We start from the raw sequence: 20,013 nt of genomic DNA, 5'->3' as shown, positions 1-20,013 counted from the left end.
GCTGGAGCCAAGCAGAACTGGGTTCACCCATGCTCTGACCATCATTGACCATTACACAAAGTTTGTTGTAGCAATGCCCGTGAGGGATTTGACAGCCAATACCACAGCTGAAGTCTTCTGGAAAACCTTTGCTCTACCTTGTGGATATCCTAAACAGATTTTGACGGACCAAGGGTCTGCGTTTGAGTCACAATTATTTCAAGAGTTGTGCACCCTCTATGGCTGTAAGAAGTTAAGAACAACTGCGTACCATCCACAATGCAATGGACTCTGCGAAAGAATGAACAAGACACTGATAGGAATGCTGAAAACTGTGCCTACTCATCGAAGAGCGGATTGGCCCATTCTGATTCCAGAGCTAACTTATTTGTACAACAAAACTGTCCATTGTTCCACCGGATACACTCCATACTTCCTGATGTTTGGTCGTCAAGGCAAACCACCGTCTGATATAGCTATGGAAGTTCAAGTCAGCGATACCATCAATCCACTACCACGAACAGACTGGGTAGCAGACCATCAGCGTCGCCTGAATGAAGCCAATGAAATGGTTGAGAACCGGATGAAAGTCGTACGTCAGAGACAAGAGGAGGACTATAATTGCAATGCCAACGCCGAACCTTTGAAAGTTGGGGATCGAGTCTGGTTAAAGAAGAACCACAGAACCAGCAAGCTAGATGACTATTGGGAACCAAGGCCGTACACTGTGAAAGCCATTCCTCATCCAGAAATAGAAATCTACGAGATTGGAAAAGAAAGCGTAGAGAGTACCAAGGTGGTACACCGTAATCAGCTGAAACTTTGCCTGTTGAAGGATTCTAGAGAGGAAACCATTCCAGATGAGACACTCTCTGAGGGAAGACTGGAGTCCCCCATGGAAAATGCAGGTAACTTGTTCCCGTTTGGCTGGCTTTTCGGTCCTTGGATGCAACTAGGTGTCACACAAGTTGTCCCTAGCCAAAGTGTGCCGATTGAGTGCCACCCAGAAGTTGTTCCGAGCTGCTGTGAACTAATTGACTCTCAGCCCCCTACTACTTGTGATCCTCCTAGAAGGTCGGAGAGAGCCACCAAAGGTAAAATGCCTGAACGATACTGTGACTGAATAGACATGTCTATGCTACAGACTATTTCTATGGAGCCCTATAGTTACATTTGACCCCCCAGTTGGCTGATGCAACCTTGATTTAATTTTTGAGACCCAGAGACTGTCCTGGACTTTATTTTGAAACCCAAGTTGCGCACGTTGCGCCACATCTCTATTGAGTCTATTGAAGTGCAGCGCAAGGATTGTCGGCTGTACCATGCGCCTTGCAAATGGCGGCAGAAGATGTCTTGCCATATGGACGTTGTTGCCGGATATATTGAGAGACACTCGTTTTACAGTATTGCCTTAATATTTTTGCCTTTCAGGAATGCACTACAGACATTTGCCGTTATGATGCACAGTTTACCTTTGATATGTGAATATGTTATATTGCATATTTTTGTCCCATTTTCGTTGCAGGAGAGACAATGTCGGGGATGACCCTGATTTTACCGGGGACGTATGTGATACCCTGGAAAATTGCTGTTTATTTACTGTCATTGTACTGTTGCTTTAGTATGCAGGTTTTAATGTGCTTTATTCTGTAATCATGGTTGGTACTGAATTTACTTCCCTATATGACTCAGCAGAAACATAAATGGGCTGTTTCACCTTAAGATGTATTCTCCAGAGAGAGGGGAGGGGTGTAGCTAGCTGAGACAGAGGAACGATTTTCACCGAGCGCAGCAGTGTGGAGCAGAGGAGTGCAGCAGTGTGGAGCAGAGGAGTGCAGAATTGAGGAGAAGTGTGCAGCAGCGTGCAGGCAGAGGAGAGCAGACAAGTCAGTGTCTGAAGTTGTATTCAGTGAGATGCTGCAGCAGCCATGTGGAACTGAGAGAAATTCTGTGAGAGGATCAGCAGCAGCCATGTGGAAGTGAAAGGAGTGCAGGTCAGTGTGTGTTGCATGTGGTACAGAAGCCAGACAAGGAGCTTGGACACTACTGAGAGTGCCTAGAGCAAAGCAAGGAGCTTGCACACAGCCTAGAATCCCCAAGGGACACCAGTCCTCTGTGATAGTGCAACTGGATTGGGACAGTCAGCAGCGCACCTTCCAGCACAGTATAGGTTAGAAAGAGGAGCAGAACTCAGAGCACACTTGGAGGAATTACAGACAGAGTCAGGGAGGTGAAGCAGGTACCACCATTTGCAATACCCTGTGATATGTTTATACTACTTAAAGACATTGCCTCTGTAACAAAAGTAACCACCAAGCATATTGTGCCCAGTAAAACTACTGTGAAAGTTTATTGAACCCTGTCTCTTGGAACATCCTTATTTCGGGGTACACCACATAACATCCCAGGGGACAGAGAACAGTGTATCCCACAAGCACCACTTATTTCAATGGTTCTGCGGCCCGAGGAGCAGGAGAGAGAAAGTGCGCCACCGTGACCAAAGGGCGTGAATACCAACTTCAGCTCAGAGAGCCCCGCCCACCGCAAATCGCCGCCCGCGTTACCACACATAGTGATGTATTCTGCAGATTATTACACCACTGACCTCTCTGGAGAGCTGCAGAACATTGCTCTGTCCTCTCTACCTCCTGACAGATACATAGTTATGTATTCTGCAGATTATTACACCACTGACCTCTCTAGAGATCTGCTGAACTTTGCTCCCCTACCTCCTGACAGATACATAGTGATATATTCTGCAGATTATTACACCACTGACCTCTCTGGAGATCTGCAGAACATTGCTCTCTTCTCTCTACCTCCTGACAGATACATAGTGATATATTCTGCAGATTATTACACCACTAACCTCTCTAGAGATCTGCAGAACATTGTTCCTCTACCTCCTGACAGATACATAGTGATATATTCTGCAGATTATTACACCACTGACCTCTCTAGAGATCTGCAGAACATTGCTATGTCCTCTCTACCTGTTGATAGATACATAGTGATATATTCTGAAGATTATTACACCACTGACCTCTCTAGAGATCTGCAGAACATTGCTCTGTCCTCTCTACCTGTTGATCGATACATAGTGATATATTCTGCAGATTATTACACCACCGACCTCTCTAGAGATCTGCAGAACATTGCTCCTCTACCTCCTGACAGATACATAGTGCAATATTCTGAAGATTTTTACACCACTGACCTCTCTGGAGATCTGCAGAACATTGCTCCTCTACCTCCTAACAGATAGATAGTGATATATTCTGTAGATTATTACACCACTGACCTATCTAGAGATCTGCAGAACATTGCTCCTCTACCTCCTGACAGATACATAGTGATATATTCTGCAGATTATTACACCACTGACCTCTCTGGAGATCTGCAGAACATTGCTCTGTCCTCTCTACCTGTTGATAGATACATAGTGATATATTCTGCAGATTATTACACCACTGACCTCTCTGGAGATCTGCTGAACATTGCTCCTCTACATCCTGACAGATACATAGTGATATATTCTGCAGATTATTACACCACTGACCTCTCTAGAGATCTGCAGAATATTGCTCTGTCCTCGCTACCTGTTGATAGATACATAGTGATATATTCTGCAGATTATTACACCACTGACCTCCCTAGACATCTGCAGAACATTGCGCTGTCCTCTCTACCTGTTGACAGATACATAGTGATATATTCTGCAGATTATTACACCACCGACCTCTCTAGAGATCTGCAGAACATTGCTCCTCTACCTCCTGACAGATACATATTGATATATTCTGCAGATTATTACACCACTGACCCCTCCGGAGATCTGCAGAACATTGCTCCTCTACCTCCTGACAGATACATAGTGATATATTCTGCAGATTATTACACCACTGACTTCTCTAGAAATCTGCAGAACATTCCTCTCTCCTCTCTACCTCCTGCCAGATATATAGTGATATATTCTGCAGATTATTACACCACTGATCTCTCTAATGATCTGCAGAACATTCCTCTCTCCTCTCTACCTCCTGCCAGATACATAGTGATATATTCTGCAGATTATTACACCACTGACTTCTCTGGAGATCTGCAGAACATTGCTCCTCTACCTCCTGACAGATACATAGTTATGTATTCTGCAGAATATTACACCACTGACCTCTCTGGAGATCTGAAGAACATTGCTCTGTCCTCTCTACCTCCTGACAGATATATAGTGATATATTCTGCAGATTATTACACCACTGACCTCTCTGGAGATCTGCAGAACATTATTCCTCTACCTCCTGACAGATAAATAGTAATATATTCTGCAGATTATTACACCACTGACCTCTCTAAAGATCTGCAGAACATTCCTCTCTCCTCTCTACCTCCTGCCAGATACATAGTGATGTAATCTGCAGAATATTACACCACTGACCTCTCTGGAGATCTGCAGAAAATTGCTCCTCTACCTCCTGACAGATACATAGTGATATATTCTGCAGATTATTACACCACTGACCTCTCTGGAGATCTGCAGAACATTGCTCTGTCCTCTCTACCTCCTGACAGATACATAGTGATATATTCTGCAGATTATTACACCACTGACATCTCTGGAGATCTGCAGAACATTGCTCCTCTACCTCCTGAAAGATACATAGTGATATATTCTGCAGATTATTACACCACTGACATCTCTAGGGATCTGCAGAACATTGCTCCTCTACAACCTGACAGATACATAGTGATATATTCTGCAGATTATTACACCACTGACCTCTCTGGAGATCTGCAGAACTTTGCTCTGTCCTCTCTACCTACTGACAGATACACAGTGATATATTCTGCAGATTATGACACCACTGACCTCTCTAGAGATCTGCAGAACATTGCTCCTCTACCTCCTGACAGATACACAGTGATATATTCTACAGATTATTATACCACTGACCTCTCTAGAGATCTGCAGAACATTGCTCCTCTACCTCCTGACAGATATATAGTGATATATTCTGCAGATTATTACACCACTGACCTCTCTGGAGATCTGCAGAACATCGCTCCTCTACCTCCTGACAGATACACAGTGATATATTCTGCAGATTATTACACCACTGACCTCTCTAGAGATCTGCAGAACATTGCTCCTCTACCTCCTGACAGATACATAGTGATATATTCTGCAGATTATTACACCACTGACCTCTCTAGAGATCTGCAGAACATTGCTCCTCTACCTCCTGACAGATAAATAGTGATATATTCTGCAGATTATTACACCACTGACCTCTCTGGAGATCTGCAGAACATTGCTCTGTCCTCTCTACCTGTTAATAGATACATAGTGATATATTCTGCAGATTATTACACCACTGAGCTCTCTAGAGATCTGCAGAATATTGCTCTGTCCTCCCTACCTGTTAATAGATACATAGTGATATATTCTGCAGATTATTACACAACTGACTTCTCTAGGGATCTGCAGAACATTGCTCCTCTACCTCCTGACAGTTACACAGTGATATATTCTGCAGATTAATACACCTATGACTTTTCCACACCCTTATGATCCCTGTAGATAAAAGGCTCCCTGGATAAATTCCCCAATATATATGTAACACCTGCAGAGAAAGCATTGTGTATAGAGGATGCTGCAGTTAATGTCAAGCAGGGACTCACATCAACAGACATTAGCACCTCTTCTTCTGAAGTGCAGTGGACTACATGTCCCAGCAACACTTGCTTCTCTATACCCCTGCAGCCTAGGAGAGGAGCAGGAGAGGGGAGCACTGATTGGCTGAGCAGGGGCTTGTGGGACAAGGCTGGGCAGGGAGGAGAGACAGTGGCCATTTTTGGGAGAGACACATAGTCAGGAGATAGGGAGACTGTGAGTGCATTGCAGAGAGTAGAGAGTCCTGCACTGGGGCACACAGCACAGAGACCCAGAGACAGTCCTGACAGCCCAGCAGCTCACTGTATGAGAGGAAGAAATGCTGCAGCAGCATCCCCTCTGCAAAACAGCCTGATTCCAGGGAGGTTCCCTGCTCTGCAGCACTGCAGGATTTTGCCTGCCACTCCATTGTCTTCCACGCGTCTGAACGCTGCGGCCCCGAGCTGGATCCCGGGGAAATATCATCTTTGCTGCAAGAAGTAGTGAGTACACATTGCTGGAACTTATTGTGCTGATATTGAGGACTTAGTGAGAGAACTGTTCTTGAGAGGAATTCCAGTAATTAAGTGCACCAACAGTTACAGAAAAGCGCACCAACGTCCGCGGCAACAGGGCCCCAATGTTTGGACTGTGTTCATTGCATTACTGCAGCCATTAGTAACATTATAATGTGACAGTAACAGTATAAGTGCGTGCCGGCTATCACCAGCAGTATAAGTGCGTGCCGGCTATCACCAGCAGTATAAGCGCGTGCCGGCTACCACCAGCAGTATAAGCGCGTGCCGGCTATCACCAGCAGTATAAGCGCGTGCCGGCTATCACCAGCAGTATAATCGCGTGCCGGCTATCACCAGCTGTATAAGTGCGTGCCGGCTATCACCAGCAGTATAAGCGCGCGCCGGCTATCACCAGCAGTATAAGCGCGCGCCGGCTATCACCAGCAGTATAAGCGCGTGCCGGCTATCGCCAGCGGTATAAGCGTGTGCCGGCTATCACCAGCAGTATAAGCGAGTGCCGGCTATCACCAGCAGTATAAGCGCGTGCCGGCTATCACCAGCAGTATAAGCGCGTGCCGGCTATCACCAGCAGTATAAGCGCATGCCCAGGGGCGTAGCTAATGGCTCATGGGCCCCGATGCAAAAATTCTAACTGGGCCCCCCCCGCAAACTTCTCATGGCCGACGGTCCCGCAGCTTTCAGCTGCATCGCTGGGTCTCCTAAGTGACCCAACAATGCAGCACTAGCAGCCGGGGGTGTCACTAAGGCTGGGTTCACACACACTATTTACGGACGTAATTCGGGCGTTTTAGCATTGAATTACGTCCGAAAATGCGGCTCAAAAGCGTTGGCAAACATCTGCCCATTCATTTGAATGGGTCTTACGATGTTCTGTGCCGACGGTCATTTTTTTTTACGCGCCACTGTCAAAAGGCGGCGCGTAAAAAAGACGCCCGCGTCAAAGAAGTGCCTGCCACTTCTTCATATGTAAATGTTGCCGTTTTCCATGGACTCCATAGAAAAACAGCTCCAATTACGTCCGTAATGAACGCAGCGAAAGACGTCTGCACATGCCATTATGGCTGAAATTACAGTGCTGTTTTCTCCTGAAAACAGCACAGTAATTTCAGCCGTAACAGACGCTGCCGTGTGAACATACCGAGGGCTTAAAATGTCAGGGAAATGGCCCCAATACATATGTGTCCGCCCAAAAAAAAGTGTGTATATGAGACAGCATAGCATATCTATAGCACTACGACCCTATAAACTATGGATAGGATTAGATAAAGTGGCTCAGCAGACAGTATCACACATGATAGGATTAGATACAGTGGCTCAGAAGGCAGTATCACACATGATAGGATTAGATACAGTGGCCCAGCAGACAGTATCACACACTAACCCCCATTATTACCCCGGTACCCACCACCACCAGCAGTACGAACCAGTACCCGACCATCTGTAGTGACGGGCAGGCACCGGGGTGGCCGCAGGCTGGTAGTATTAGGCTGGGGAAGGCCAAAAACAGTGGCCCTTCCCACCCTTGTAATGCTGCCTGCTGCTGCTGTGTTGTATCTGGCTGGTTATGAAAATTGGGGGGGACCCCACATCGTTCTTTCCAATTATTATTATTATTATTTTTTTTTAAATGACGTGGGGTCCCCCCCATTTTTCATAACCAGCCAGATACAATAAAGCAGCAGCAGCCTAGCATCACCAGGGTAGGAAGGGCCACTGTTTTTGGCCTTTCCCCTCCTGATACTACCAGCCTGCGGCCGACCATCACTACAGATGGTCAGGTACTGGATCGTACCCGGCTCTTCCCAGCACCCCTGGTGGCGGTGGGTACCGGGGTAATAAAAAGGGTTAGTGTTAGCCTCTGCATCGGCTAACACTAAGCCGCGCCTTAGCAATGGATGCTGTCAATCAGCCGGCGGCCATTACTAAGGCGGTAGTAATATAGTTAAAAAAAAAACACAAAGACATAGAAAAAATATTTTATTGAAATAAAAAAAAAACCCACACAGCCCTTATTAACCATTTTATTGATAATAAAAAAAAAAGTTGTCATCGAAGTAGTCCTGGAATCCGACGTAGTCCAACGACCGAACCTGTGAGAAAACACACAAGAAAAACGATTAGTAACACGTGTTAGGCTTAGATACAGGGCCCATGTGTGATACTGTCTGTGGGACCCTGTATCTAAGCCTACCACAACGTAGGCTTAGATACAGGGTCCAGCAGACAGTAATCTTATACAGTATAAGATTACTGTGTACTGGGGCCCTGTATCTAAACCTACCACAACGTAGGCTTAGATACAGGGTCCAGCAGACAGTAATCTTATACAGTATAAGATTACTGTGTACTGGGGCCCTGTATCTAAACCTACAGTGTGGTAGGCTTAGATACAGGGCCCATAAGACAGGATCACACATGGGCCATGTATCTAAGCCTACCATGTGATTGGCTTATATACAGGGCAAATCAGACAGGATCACACATGGGCCATGTATCTAAGCCTACCATGTGATTGGCTTAGATACAGGGCCCAGCAGACAGGATCACACAATCTGTGATCCTGTCTCATGGGCCCCCTAAGCCTGCTACATCGTAGGCTTAGGGGTTGTGCAGTCCCTAAACATTGATGGCCTATCCTCAGGATAGGCCATCAATAGCTGATGTGTCTCCCGGGACCCGCCAATCAGCTGTTTTGAAGGGGCCGCAGCACTCGTACGAGAACTGCTTCCCCTTCATTTCACTACTCGCTCACACTGTGAATCGCCGACACGGATTCACAGTGTAACCGGAATGAAGTGACAGGAATGAAGGGGAGCAGCTCTCGTACGAGTGCTGCGGCCCCTTCAAAACAGCTGATTGGCGGGTCCCGGGAGTCGGACCCCGCCAGTCAGGGCTAACCTTACCTTCCTCTTCGGCCGCGGCGGGAGTTCTGTCGTCTCGATGCTGTGCGCGGCGCATAGCGCTGTGACGTCATGCGCTGCGCACAGCGCTTGACGTCAGGACCTCCGCTGCGATCCGGAACCAGGAAGGTAAGTAAAGTATGTTACTATAGTAACAGGGGCCCGCGGCCCGAGTTACTATAGTAACTTTTTATTGATGTGGTGCGGGGGTCCATGGGCCCCCTGGCTTCGGGGCCCGGTCGCAATTGCGACCACTGCGACCCCTATAGCTATCACCAGCAGTATAAGCGCGTGCCGGCTATCACCAGCAGTATAAGTGTGGGTGATATACTGTATATGTTTGGTGAAGACAGTATCCTAACCCTTTGTTATCCCCATAACCAGAGGCGTAGCTATGTTCTCCAGCATCCGGGGCAAAGATTCAGTTTGGCGCCCCCCCACCAACCTCTTTCCCGACATCTCCTTCCCCCTCGCCGTGTTTCTTTTCTCTACCAATCGCGAGCATAAAAACATTTGTACATTTTACAAGCAATATGGTTCTATACACAACACCAGAACCAAGCTCACTACATATATAAAACACCAGCACAAATACAGCTCAATTTAGTGCAACCCCTGCCGTATAGGTGTGTACGGCGTAAAACTACAGCTCCCAGCATAGCCCAAACAATGATAAGGATATGCTGGGAGATGCCGTTTCACAAAAAATAAATCCTATCATAATCATCTCACTGCAGATCATACAGCGACTACAGTACTGATTAGAGGCAGAATAAACACTTACATTAAGTGACTCACCGGTGACATCTCAGATTCTAGTTCTTTTTCTCCATCCGGTCCAGACCTCTATGATGACTTTTCCCGATCACAGCCCATTTCTGCAGTTTGCCGCTCACATGTCTTCAGCTTCTCACTTTTCCAACATTTCTGCACCTATAAATAAATATAAAGTTATCATTATACCACACACTACGCCCCTAAATATAATAGCGCCATACACTGCACCTCTAATTATAATAGCACCATACACCGTGTCACACACACACACACACACACACACACACACACACACACACACACACACACACACACACACACTGTGCCCCCTGTAGATAGTGCCTGCCATAGAGCCCCCTGTAGATAGTGCCTGCCATAGAGCCCCTGTAGATAGTGCCCCCATATAGACCACCCCTGTATATAGTGTCCCACAAATAACTCCCCCTATAGTGCTCTACAGATAGCCCACCCCTGTATATAGCCCCCTGTAGATATAGCCCACCACTGTATATAGTACTCCACATATAGCCCAACCATGTATGTAGCCCCCCTGTAGATATAGCCCACCCCTGTATATAGTGCTCCACATATAGTCCATCCCTGTATATAGTGTTTCACAGATAGCCCCCCTTGTACATATAGTCCACCCTTGTATATAGTACTCCACTAGATAGTCCACCCCTGTATATAGTGCTCCACAGATAGCCCACCCTTGTATATAGTATATACAGGGGTGGGCTATCTGTGGAGCACTATATACAGGGGTGGGCTTTCTGTGGACCACTATAGGGGGAGCTATTTGTGGGATACTATATACAGGGGTGGGCTATATCTACAGGGGGACTATATACAGGGGTGGGCTATATCTACAGGGGGACTATATCTACAGGGGTGGGCTATCTACAGGGGGACCATATCTACAGGGGGACCATATCTACAGGGGGACCATATCTACAGGCCTGGGCTATACACAGGGGTGGGCTCTACACAGGGGTGGGCTATATGTACAGGGGTGGGCTATATCTACAGGGGGACTATATCTACAGGGGGACTATATCTACAGGGGTGGGCTATCTACAGGGGAACCATATCTACAGGGGGACCATATCTACAGGGCTGGGCTATATCTACAGGGGTGGGCTATATCTACAGGGGTGGGCTATATCTACAGGGGTGGGCTATATCTACAGGGGCGGGCTATATCTACAGGGGGATTATATCTACAGGGGTGGGCTATCTACAGGGGGACCATATCTACAGGGCTGGTCTATACACAGGGGTGGGCTATATCTACAGGGGTGGGCTATATCTAAAGGGGTGGGCTATATCTACAGGGGCGGGCTATATCTACAGGGGGATTATATCTACAGGGGTGGGCTATCTACAGGGGGACCATATCTACAGGGCTGGTCTATACACAGGGGTGGGCTATATCTACAGGGGTGGGCTATATCTAAAGGGGTGGGCTATATCTACAGGGGTGGGCTATATTTACAGGGAGCTATATACTATATAGCCCCGCTGTAGCTATAGCCCACCCCTGTATATGGTGCTCCATAGATAGTCCACCCCAGTATATAGCCCCCCTGTAGATATAGTCCCCCTGTATATAGCCCAGCCCCTGTAGATATAGTCCACCTGTAGATAGCCCACCCCAGTATATAGCCCCCCTGTAGATATAGTCCACCTGTATATAGCCCACCCCCTGTAGATATGGTCCCCCTGTAGATATGGTCCCCCTGTAGATAGCCCACCCCAGTATATAGCCCCCCTGTAGATATAGCCCACCCCCTGTAGATATAGCCCCCTGTAGATATAGTCCCCCTGTAGATATAGTCCCCCCGCAGATACAGACACACACGTCTATTACAGTTTTAAAAAATAAAAAATATTTAAACTCACCTTATTCCCGCTCCCACGCCGTCCGGCAGCCATGGAGACCTGCGCTATTCTGCGCAGGTCTCCAGGGGGTTGAACACAGCATCTATGAAAGGCGCTGATTGGCTGGGACGGATGACTTTCCCTGTCAGTCAGTCAGCGTCTTTCATCGACGGAAGCTTCACTGGTACAAAAGGTACCAGTTGCTTCATTCGTGGAAAGGCGCTGAATGGCCGGGCACGGAACGTGCCCGGTCATTCATTGCTTCTAATTGTACCTGTGTCCTTGCGACACAGGTACAATTATAGTGCAGGAGGAGGTGGCGCTGGCGCCCCACTCTGAGCTGCGCCCGGGGCATGTGCCCCGCCTGCCCCCCCCTAGCTACGCCCCTGCCCATAACATTTCTGGGAATATTGATATGTGTTGTACCAGCCAGGACTGGCATATAGCCCATGCCCACCACTAGGGGGTCAATCACACAGAACTGTAACTGTTATGTCATTTGTGCTTTATTTCTTTATTTGCATCATTTTTATTTAGATCGCCCTTGTTTACCTTTCCCTAAATAAAACGGTTGAGTAGTTTCACCATAACCGCTTGTGAGTGTGTACTGAGCAAATGTGGGGGTTTCCCGCGTCGACCCCTGGCAGAAGAGGAAGACCCTCCTGCTTTCGTATAGAGCTCCTAGCAAGATTTGGGTGGAGGCACTGCGCCATAGTGAGGTGAGAACTACAATACACCCTGCCTACAGAGGTCGGCCCAAAGGGGTGTTACACATATATTGTAATTGACAGATTTTGACATGATATTGATCACTTTTTAGCCCAACGTTTAGTTGATCTGTCCCAATCTCCACAGTAAAGTGTCCATAGGTCTCCACTAGACCGACAGGGGTAAAAATAAAGTGTCCTTTTGGCCTAAGTCAGGCTGGTATACGTTATTCCATACAACGGAATCCCTCAAGAAATGTACAATGCGTGGTATATGTTTTTAAGCATGGAAGACTATGGGTGACGTATACCACTATATAGTATACGTCACAGGCCTCCGTTTTATGTATACGTCATAGGATTTACAATAGATTTTCATGACATGTATATGTTAAATTGATCCGTCGATGGGAGTCAGATGCCTGTGACAGATGCCTAACAGTGGCATCCCTCACCTATAGGCTATTATGGCATCCGTTTAACGTATATGTCTTGAAAGGTGTCATGAGAGATAATGACGCATACATTTAACGTACGCTATTGTAGTCTATGCTTGGCAGATGCCACTGTTTAGTATCGGTCACTGTCTATGTTTAACGTATATGTCGGGAGCTGTTCCTGGCATATACATTAAGTGGAGGCTAAAAACGTGATGTGATGGGGACTTATAGACATTTCTAGACTGATATTCGTTGGAAACACAGTAAAATGTGACTTCTCGTGATCTAGTCCCCTGCAGGCCGTCTTCATCTCCGATAAAGGAGTTTCTAAGTACATTCTTTTCTCTGACAATTAGCTGAAACAAAATAAAACATAATACTGTCCTCACTGTATGTCTTATATTCCCTGTATACTGTCCTCACTGTATGTCTTATATTCCCTGTATACTGTCCTCACTGTATGTCTTATATTCCCTGTATACTGTCCTCACTATATGTCTTATATTCCCTGTATATTGTCCTCACTATATGTACTAAATTCCCAGTATCCTGTCCTCACTGTATCTCCTATATTCCCTGTATACTGTCCTCACTACATGTACTATATTCCCAGTATACTTTCCTCACTGTATCTCCTATATTCCCTGTATACTGTCCTCACTATATGTACTATATTTCCAGTATCGTATCCTCACTGTATTTCCTATATTCCCTGTATACTATACTCACTATATGTACTATATTCCCGGTATATTGTCCTCACTATACGTACTAAATTCCCACTATCCTGTCCCCACTGTATGTCCTATATTTCCAGTATATTGTCCTTACTGTATGTACTATATTCTCTGTATATTCTCCTCACTGTATATAGTATAATCTCTGTATATTATCCTTACTGTATGTTCTATATTCCCAGTATACTGTCCTCCCTGGATGTCCTATATTCCCTGTATACTTTCCTCACACTATGTACTTTTTTCCCAGTATACTGTCCTCACTGTATGTATTATATTCCCTGTATACTGTCCTCACTATATGTATTATATTCCCAGTATACTGTCCTCACTATATATCCTATATTTTCTGTATACTGTCTGCACTGTATGTCCTATATTCCCTGTATACTGTACGCACTGTATGTCCTATATTCCCTGTATACTGTCCTCATATGTACTAAATTCCCAGTATCCTGCCATTACTGTATGTCCTGGATTCCCTGTATGCTGTCCTCACTGTATGTCCTATATTCCCTGTATGCTGTCCTTACTGTATGTACTATATTCTCTTTATATTGTATTCTCTGTATGTCTTATATTCCCTGTATTCTGTCCTCACTATATGTACTATATTCCTTGTATACTGTCCTCACTACATGTACTATATTCCCAGTATACTGTCCTCACTATATGTACTAAATTCCCAGTATACTTTCCTCAAGTATGTCCTATATTTTCTGTATACTATCCTCACTGTATGTCATATATTCCCAGTATTCTGTCCTCACTGTATGTCCTATATTCCCAGTATTCTGTCCTCACTGTATGTCCTATATTCCCTGTATACTGTCCTCACTGTATGTCCTATATTCCCAGTATACTGTCCTCACTATATGTACTATATTTCCGGTATACTGTCCTCACTATATGTACTATATGCCCTGTATACTGTCCTTACTGTATGTCCTATATACTTTGTATATTGCCCCCACTGTATGTCCTATATTCCCTATATACTGTCCTCACGCTATGTACTTTTTCCCAGTATACTGTCCTCACTGTATGTCTTATATTCCCTGTATACTGTCCCCACTATATGTATTATATTCTCTGTATACTGTCCTCACTGTATGTCCTATATTCCCAGTATACTGTCCTCACTATATGTACTATATTTCCAGTACACTGTCCTCACTATATGTACTATATGCCTGTATACTGTCCTTACTGTATGTCCTATATACTTTGTATATTGCCCCCACTGTATGTCCTATATTCCCTGTATACTGTCCTCACGCTATGTACTTTTTCCCAGTATACTGTCCTCACTGTATGTCTTATATTCTCCGTATATTGTCCTCACTGTATGTCTTATATTCCCTGTATTCTGTCCTCACTGTATGTCCTATATTCCCTGTATACTGTCCTCACTACATGTACTATATTCCCAGTATACTTTCCTCACAGTATGTCCTACATTTTCTGTATACTATGCTCACTGTATGTCCTATATTCCCAGTATACTGTCCTCACTGTATGTCCTATATTCCCTGTATACTAGGCTCATTGTATGTCCTATATTCCCAGCATACTGTCCTCACTGTATGTCCTATATTCCCTGTATACTAGGCACATTGTATGTCCTATATTCCATGTATATTGTCCTCACTGTATGTCCTATATTCCCTGTATACTGTCCTCACTGTATGTCCTTAATACTGTCCTCACTATATATTTATTATACTCCCAGTATACTTTCCTCACAGTATGTCCTACATTTTCTGTATACTATCCTCACTGTATGTCCTATATTCCCAGTATACTGTCCTCACTGTATGTCCTATATTCCCTGTATACTAGGCTCATTGCATGTCCTATATTCCCAGCATACTGTCCTCACTGTATGTCCTATATTCCCTGTATACTAGGCTCATTGTATGTCCTATATTCCATGTATATTGTCCTCATTTAATGTCCTATATGCCTTGTATACTGTCCTCACTGTATGTCCTATATTCCCTGTATATTGTCCTCACTGTATGTACTATATTATACTCCCAGTATATTGACCTCATTTAATGTCCTATATGCCTTGTATACTGTCCTCACTGTATGTCTTATATTCCCTGTATACTAGCCTCATCGTATGTCCTATATTCCCTGTATACTGTTCTCACTGTCTGTCCTACATTCCCTGTATACAGTCCTCACTATATGTACTATATTCCCTGTATACTGTTCTCACTGTCTGTCCTACATTCCCTGTATACAGTCCTCACTATATGTACTATATTCCCTGTATACTGTCCTCACTGTATGTCCTATATTCCCTGTATACTGTTCTCACTGTCTGTCCTACATTCCCTGTATACAGTCCTCACTATATGTACTATATTCCCTGTATACTGTCCTCACTGTATGTCCTATATTCCCTGTATACTAGCCTCATCGTATGTCCTATATTCCCTGTATACTGTTCTCACTGTCTATCCGAGGGGTCTCAAACTCGGCCGGGTAAGTGGGCCGCATATAGAAAAAATGGGAAGTTGACGGGCCACATTACTTTCAAATTTGATACAATGCAAAATTGTCAATCAATTAGTTATTTGATCTACTATAACACTATATTACTATCATAATAATACTACATTACTATAATAATACTACTACATTACTATAATAATACCGCTAGGTTTAACATTTTTAGATATTTCTCCACGTGCTTATTTCAACAATTCAGTTTTCCAGTTTGTGTCGCTAAATGCAGTCCGGCGGCTCAGTTGGCAGCGTTTGGCAGACACATGTCAAGATTGGGCAGTCCCTTTTTAGACCGTGCCACAGTGCCCTCTGTAGATAATGCCACAGTGCCCTCTGTAGATAATGCCACAGTGTCCTCTGTAGATAATGCCACAGTGCCCTCTGTAGATAATGCCACAGTGCCCTCTGTAGATAATGCCACAGTGCCCTCTGTAGATAATGCCACAGTGCCCTCTGTAGATAATGCCACAGTGCCCTCTGTAGATAATGCCACAGTGTCCTCTGTAGATAATGCCACAGTGCCCTCTGTAGATAATGCCACAGTGCCCTCTGTAGATAATGCCACAGTGCCCTCTGTAGATAATTCCACAGTGCCCTCTGTAGATAATGCCACAGTGCCCTCTGTAGATAATGCCACCGTGCCCTCTGTAGATCATGCCACAGTGCCCTCTGTAGATCATGCCACAGTGCCCTCTGTAGATAATGCCACATTGCCCTCTGTAGATAATGCCACTGTGCCCTCTGTAGATAAAGCCACTGTGCCGTCTGTAGATAACGCCACTGTGCCGTCTGTAGATAACGCCACAGTGCCCTCTGTAGATAACGCCACAGTGCCCTCTGTAGATAATGCCACAGTGCCCTCTGTAGATAATGCCACAGTGCCCTCTGTAGATAATGCCACAGTGCCCTCTGTAGATAATGCCACAGTGCCCTCTGTAGATAATGCCACAGTGCCCTCTGTAGATAATGCCACAGTGCCCTCTGTAGATAATACTAAAGCACCAGCACAAATACAGCTCAATTTAGTGCAACCCCTGACGTATAGGTTCACACTAAATTGTTTCCAGCTCCCAGCATGGTCCGAACAATGGTAAAGATATGCTGGGAGATGCTGTTTCATAAAAAAAAAAAATCACACCACCCATCATCTCGCTGCAAATCATACAGTGACTACAGTGCTGATTAGAGGCAGAATGAACATTTACATTAAGTGACTCACCGGTGACGTCTCAGATTCTAGATCTTTTTCTCCATCCGGTCCAGACCTCTATGATGACTTCTCCCGGTCACAACCCATTTCTGCAGTTTGCTTCTCAGATGTCTTCAGCTTCTCACTTTTCCTACATTTCTACACCTATAAACAAAGATAAAGTTCTCATTATACCACACACTACGCCCCTAAATATAATAGCGCCATACACTGCACCTCTAATTATAATAGCACCATACACCATGTCCCACACACACACACACTGTGCCCCCTGTAGATGGTGCCTACCATAGAGTACCCTGTAGATAGTGCCCCCCATAGAGCCCCCTGTAGATAGTGCCCCCATATAGCCCACCTCTGTATAGTGTCCCACATATAGCTCCCCCTATAGTGCTCTACAGATAGCCCACCCCTGTATATAGTGCTCCACGTATAGCCCAACCCTGTATATAGCCCCCCTTGTAGATATAACCCACCCCTGTATTTAGTGCTCCACAGATAGCCCCCTGTAGATATAGCCCCCTGTAGATATAGCCCACCCTGTATATAGTGCTCCACAGACAGCCAACCCCAGTATATAGCCCCCCCTGTAGATAAATCGCCCAACTCAACGGGCATTATCTACAGACGGCACTGTGGCATTATCTACAGACGGCACTGTGGCATTATCTACAGAGGGCACTGTGGCATTATCTACAGAGGGCACTGTGGCATTATCTACAGAGGGCACTGTGGCATTATCTACAGAGGGCACTGTGGCATTATCTACAGAGGGCACTGTGGCATTATCTACAGAGGGCACTGTGGCATTATCTACAGAGGGCACTGTGGCGTTATCTTTGCCCATCACTTCTGCAGCCATTTCCAGCCCCTATAGAAACACACAAATGTAGACACCAAGGCCCAGGACCATACATTAAAGGGGTGGTGCGGACACAGACCGTTTTTTATACTGATGACCTATCCACGTGCCTGGACAACCCCTTTTACTCATACTAATAAAATTGGACCACAGACTAGATTATAGAATACCTACAGACCCCAGACCTTCTAAGCTATTGCAGTCCCCAGACCAGACCCCCTAAACAAATACAGACCCCCATCACAAGCACCCTGAATAAATACAGACCTCAGACCGGACCCCTAAATACGGACACCAGACCTGACCCCCTACACTAATAATAACCCCAGACCTGACTCCCTTAATACAGACCTCAGACCAGACCCCCTAAACTAATACAGACCCCTAAATAAAAACCCCAAAACTAATACAGACCCCTAAATACAGACCCCATAAACAAATACAGACCACACCCCCAAATACAGACCCCCTAAATACCGACACAGACCTCAAACTAAAACAGACCCCCTAAATACCGACCCCAGATCACTTAAACTAACACAGACCCCTAAATATACGGACCCTAAATCCCTTAATCTGATACAGACCCCAGACCTGAACCCCTAAATACAGACCCCTTAAACTAATAGACACCAAACCTCCTAAATACAGTCCCCAAACCAGGCCCCCTAAATACAGACCCCACACCAGACCCCCTAAATACAGACCCCACACCAGACCCCTAAATACAGACCCCACACCATTCCCCTAAATACAGTCCCCACACCAGACCCCTAAATACAGTCCCATTAAACAAATCAATCCCCTTATACTTACATAGTCAGTCTTCTCTGTGGAGTCGCTGCTGCTGGAAGTCCTGCGGTCATGTGACCAGCAGGTCTCTAAGCAATAGTAAGAACTTCAGAGATGAGGTCATGTGACCAGCAGGTCTCTAAGCAATAGTAAGAACTTCAGAGATGAGGTCATGTGACCAGCAGGTCTCTAAGCAATAGTAAGAACTTCAGAGATGAGGTCATGTGACCAGCAGGTCTCTAAGCAATAGTAAGAACTTCAGAGATGAGGTCATGTGACCTTATGTCTAAAGGTCCTTTTGCAGGGCATACACAATGCAGTTTTATCGCGTTTTTTTGCCGCGATTTGCGGCAAAATCGCGACAAAACTACAATGTACCATGATAATCCGCCATTGATAGCCGGGCACATGCCCCCCCCCCCCCCCCCTGCCATCCCCAGCTACGCTCCTGATTACACCCTGTAGTAAAAAAAAACGCTTCGTGAAATAAAAAGTTCATGTCACTTCTTGAGTCCTTTTTGGAGCCGTTTTTCATTGTGTCAATAAAAAAACAGCTTAAGAAAAAAAACGCATCAAAAATGTTTGATGCTTAAGAAGCAGCTGAAAACCAGAGGCCGTTTTCCCTTAAAAACATCCGCATTTTACAGCCGATTTTACTTTAGCGTGTGAACATACCCTCAGCGTAAACACTGTTGATTTTCGAAAACGGATTTAATTGCGTATTATAGTAACCGCAGAGTGGATGAAATTTGAACAAATATGCTGAGAAACCGTTTCATAAATTGACCTGCGGTGCGTTTTTTTAATCCGCATCCTGTCACTTTATTCTACGGAATCGCTGCTCTTCTCTTTCAGGTTTTTTCCATTGAATTTAATGGGGGGTAAAACTCGCAATAAATAGGCAAATGTTGTGATTTTTGCAATGGAAAAGCTGCGATTCCGCCTGCAAAAATCACGAATCTGAAAAAAGTGTTTATTTTTCTAGCAGTATTTCCGCAGTGGAGATTCCAAACGAAAAA

General features: G+C 45.2%; 1 long non-coding RNA gene across 1 annotated transcript; it reads right to left on the bottom strand.

Moving 5' to 3' along the window:
* Positions 1–8,171: 8,171 nt before the first annotated feature.
* Positions 8,172–19,115, bottom strand: LOC142699139 (uncharacterized). Its single transcript, XR_012866020.1, has 4 exons — positions 19,019–19,115; positions 17,350–17,484; positions 9,853–10,001; positions 8,172–8,258 (listed from the first exon to the last, which is right to left on the bottom strand). It is a non-coding gene; the product is annotated as an uncharacterized LOC142699139 (long non-coding RNA).
* Positions 19,116–20,013: the final 898 nt, after the last annotated feature.

The sequence above is a fragment of the Rhinoderma darwinii genome, unplaced genomic scaffold (assembly GCF_050947455.1).
Source record: "Rhinoderma darwinii isolate aRhiDar2 unplaced genomic scaffold, aRhiDar2.hap1 Scaffold_137, whole genome shotgun sequence".
In the NCBI taxonomy this organism is placed as follows: domain Eukaryota; kingdom Metazoa; phylum Chordata; class Amphibia; order Anura; family Rhinodermatidae; genus Rhinoderma; species Rhinoderma darwinii.
Note: the sequence above shows the minus strand (reverse complement) of the source record. Positions and strands in the feature narration are given on the sequence as shown.